Raw genomic sequence first — 5,137 nt, 5'->3', positions numbered from 1 at the left:
ACAAACAACAAAATAATATAACGAGTATAAAAGAAAAGTATAGGATGAACGGAATCTTATAATGACATGAATATCGTTGATGGTGGACAATTACAGTAAAAAGGATTAGCAGAGACTAAGTATGTGAAAATAATAACCTCGCAGAAATATTTGGTGACATCCGACACCGCTGGCCCGGCCTCGCCCCAGTTGCGGCGGCTTCTGCCGGTCCACGTGCATGAGGATTAGACGTGCCCCGAGGACGTTCAGCAGTTCAGCACCAGCACACGAACGGTGTTTTGGCCAAACTTTCCCCTCTATAGATTATACTTAGGGACATAAGATCAGTATGGGATGCACAATCATAAAATATTAAATAAATAAAAATTTGTTGACAGGACCTGGGGACCGAAACCATCGACATAAAGTATCGCTTTAGAATTAACCAATGATAATGATAATCCTCCATGAATTGAGGAGTAGATCTCATGTATGATCTGTCTTTGTACTTTATCAAACATCTTTTGTTTCCTGTCCCCTATGTCAAACTTACTACATGGCAAATACTCTAACATATTATCGCCATGATTAGGTTAGTGGGTCGCTATGATATGTGTTGTTTAGAGAACAGCTCGAGTATGTTAATCATTTTATCGATTTAATGGAGATAAAGGTCAATCGCTGCAGGTGCTCGCCTCGTCGCCATTGTGAAATGTAATTATAGATTGATTTATTAAACTGCGAGATTAATTATGTGGTTTAATGTACGTAATGCTAGAATAAATATTACATGAGGACTTATATCTGCAATATTGCAGACAACTTATATAAATAAATAAACTTTGTGATAATAACAAATAAACAATTTTTATTTTCATTTAAGAATTTTTCTGTGGTTCCATATAGCATAACCGCGACATGATCATAAAGCAATACATAGGTAGATGTACTCTTTATAGTATTCCACAAAAAATACAGGAAAATCATCAGGAAGCAAGCTACTGACATTGAAAGCATCTTAAATATTGTTTATGTTGTCAAGATCAGCTGTTGCAGCAAAAAAATGTGATGCATAGTTGTTTGGTATGCATCACCACTGGAGGGCAACCAGCGTGACTAAACGAAGAGCTAATACCTAACGTGTGGTACAAAGCGAAGGCGTTATAAATAATATCAGGCACCTGCCGCATAGCTAGCGCCCCCTTTGGTCATGCACCTTGGGCAGCGCGTGCGCACACGCGTGCAATGAACCGCGGGACAATTATACATCTGCTGTCTTTGTGGCAAAAACTTAATGTGCTATTACATAAACTCACTTATCAACTATCTACATGCATTCTTAACTATCAATAAAACTGGTAGTCCCCAACCCAAATAAATCTATTAGAATAAAATATTTCAGACACACCCAAAATAATTACATACGTTGAAAAAAGTTGGAAGTAAGGCTTCTAAGGCCCCAGCAAGCAGACCTGACGGCGCATAGGGGTCGTTATCGTGCCTGTCAACGTCTTTCCCCTTCAAATACAACTCTGATCCGAGGTGAATAAAGTTTAAAATTGAGTTAATTCCAAGTGATAGCGTGTGTTAGATTTTTGGGCATTAGTCATTTGTAAATTAGGAAATATTAATGTATTAAAGCAGATTCTTTAATTAATAAAGTTACCACAAAAAGAAGAATAATAATAAGCAAAATCTAGCATAAAATACTTTACGTTATATTCCTATCATATCGTATTATACCGTGGAAATATATAGGACTATAATACTGTGGTTTAATAAATAAGCAAGTTCCAAATTAAAAATCCAATTATAAATTCAAATGGTTTATTCAGTATAAAGCCCTTTTCCAGGACACTTATACACGTCCCAAATATAGCTTGCCCTACCACCACTTCGGGACAACATGGGCTGGTGCTGAGAAGAAGTGGCGGAAGAAACTCAGTCACCTTTGTCAGCCTCTTTTCCAACCAGTTACAACAATTTATAACTTATATAAAAATGAGTAATCTAGCAGTAATTAAGTCTTATTTATTATTAACATTTTGACGGTATTCTGTATAACCAGTATTTATAATCAAACACACAGAACACAAGTTCTAAGTTAGGTTACGTTAAGTCTTAGGTTTAGGTTAGGTTACGACTTAGGTTTTGTACCATAACACAACCGGCAACTATAAGCATTGTCCTTCTTTATACTGGTCATCAAACTACCGACCCGACCCCGTGGCATGTCACCATCAATTGGCCAGGTGTCAATATAATAGGCCTGGCGCAGCCACATAGCCAGGTGTTAATACAATATCACAATAATACAATACAATTACACAACAAGCATAATAATAGTACCAATAAACAATGTATACTTAACTTTGGTCAGCATCACCTCAAAGATCCGTCACCTGGCCTCAACCAGTCTTACCTGGCCTCAACCAGTCTTACCTGGCCTCAACCAGTCTTACCTGGCCTCAACCAGTCTTACCTGGCCTCAACCAGTCTTACCTGGCCTCAACCAGTCTTAAACATTACAGTCTAGTCGTAAGTCTGACCTAACATTTGGTTAATTTATCCACCGCGTCAACCTCGGCACGCCCCTGCCGCGACGATCTAGCTGACCAGTGACTCCAACGAGGAGTGATAAAATAACCGTCCAGAGGCAGAAGGCTCCTGAAGTCCGGTAGGTAGGATCGCTACAAACCTTTGTTCAGGAAAGTCTTTGTCACAAAAGTCACAGTTCAAGTCTCCTCAAGTCCAGGTTTTCAACAAAACCTCCTACCCCATCGCGAATCAGTACCAACCCTCGCAATCATCTGCTGCCCATGATCACTTATTGGCACCAATACACGATAAACCAGCAGATATATAAATAGTTTTATACGATTTGTGTAATGGGTATCATTTTAAAGAAAAAGAAACGACAAACTACTAAATGACAAACATTTTAGAACCAACTAACGATTGGTTAAGTTTCTATCGTACATTCGTTTTGTTACACAAAATCATTACAAAGTAGTAAATCATAAAATACCTCAATCTCTCGGTCAGATCTGACATCTTATCTCTATCAATCATTTCCTTGGGCCAATACCGATAATTTTCTTAAGCAACTATAATCAATGCTAATTTTCATTCCTCTCAGAGCAAAACAATTGTCCGTAAACAGGGACCACAATATACAATATTATTTCTCAAATTACAAATGAAATAAGGTCCTTTGAATTGAAGATACCTAACTTTTTTTTTAACCAATGGTCTTGGGACACGTAGATATACTAAATCACCTTCTTGTAATGTTAGAATATTATTAGGTCTCGAAAGCCGTGTAAAAGAAACTTAAACCATTTCATATAATATTGGGCCCCTTTCTAAAGAGACAAAAATGGTATCGAATAATGTCTTAAAATAACTAGATCCTTACTCAAAATTATACGGAGTTTAGCAAAGTTTAGAAAAAGTGAGGTTTAGTTATGTTATTAAACAATAAAGTTATGTAAACAATGTTATAACCAAGTAACCTGATTTTAATGTGAATATTTTATTTCCTGATTTAATAATAACGTTTGTTCATTTCTATTCTAACTACTAACAAGAGAAAGATGAATGAAGAAGAACATACTTTAACTTAATACGAAACGCCGACAAATAAATATATTTTTTTTACACAATTGTTTTGTATTTAGTCTATAATCGACACCAAAGTAGTTATATTTAAAATNTTCTGAGCAAAACCACTTGAACTGATATCAAAGAAGACAAAAAAATAAATACATATAAATTTACATATAAAATTCAAATTTTTGCGTCATCTATGTTTTGAAGTAGATGATTCTGTCTCTACCGATTCTGACTCATCAACATCAGCTCAAGAAATATTTGATAACATACATGTTTTGCATTTTATTTTGAAATTTTGAATACTGTACTACTAGAATTTAAGTTTATTGTTTTGTTTTGTTTATTTAAAGCCTATTTTGTCATTTTAAAATTGATTATTTTGTTTTAAGATACTGGGCAATTACTGTGCTTTGATGTGGGCAATTAGTGTAAGTAATGGGCAATGACTGTACTTTTTGGAGGATTTTAAATTTATTTCAATATTTTCTAAGTTACGTAACTTTGAACTAAAAACTGTTAATATTCTGTTTAACAGTTTATTGAGTTATAAGAAAAAAGTCATAAATGGTCGATAATTAAAATACTTTCTTTAATTTTTCATCTCAATGTGTTTGATATCTTTAAGTGGGCAATAGCTATACGGTTTACCCTANTATAAAAATGAGTAATCTAGCAGTAATTAAGTCTTATTTATTATTAACATTTTGACGGTATTCTGTATAACCAGTATTTATAATCAAACACACAGAACACAAGTTCTAAGTTAGGTTACGTTAAGTCTTAGGTTTAGGTTAGGTTACGACTTAGGTTTTGTACCATAACACAACCGGCAACTATAAGCATTGTCCTTCTTTATACTGGTCATCAAACTACCGACCCGACCCCGTGGCATGTCACCATCAATTGGCCAGGTGTCAATATAATAGGCCTGGCGCAGCCACATAGCCAGGTGTTAATACAATATCACAATAATACAATACAATTACACAACAAGCATAATAATAGTACCAATAAACAATGTATACTTAACTTTGGTCAGCATCACCTCAAAGATCCGTCCAGACTGCCCCTCAATGAGAAATTCCATCTATTTATAACCAAATTCTCCCTCTTTTTACTCAACTCCGATTGGTCGGCTTAAAACGACCAATCAGAACAGTCGACCAATCACAGCACAGGATTTTATAACTATTTTTATTCGGAAGCGGAAGTTGGAGTTTCTCATTTTACAATATATTAAAAATAGGGTAATATTATCTTTCATATTTAGAATCGGTGATCTTAATTAAATTCTGAATTATTAAAAACCCCAAAACCTTACAATAAATTCTAATTTACGAATTATATAAATCTGAATTTTAATCAGTCAGTTAATATGGCGGCTGTGCAATGTTTTGTGTGTGTAGTGTTTAACAAGTTAAATAGTGTACCAATTATACATTTTTACCATGGAATATTAATATAAATCAGGTATGTACATATAAATATACTAACACGTGCCAAGAGGTCCCAGCCACGAAGGTTTATGGATATCCACCAGAAA

This window comes from Ostrinia furnacalis, unplaced genomic scaffold (assembly GCF_004193835.3).
Source record: "Ostrinia furnacalis isolate ACB-3 unplaced genomic scaffold, ASM419383v2 OfSCF7157, whole genome shotgun sequence".
In the NCBI taxonomy this organism is placed as follows: domain Eukaryota; kingdom Metazoa; phylum Arthropoda; class Insecta; order Lepidoptera; family Crambidae; genus Ostrinia; species Ostrinia furnacalis.
Note: the sequence above shows the minus strand (reverse complement) of the source record.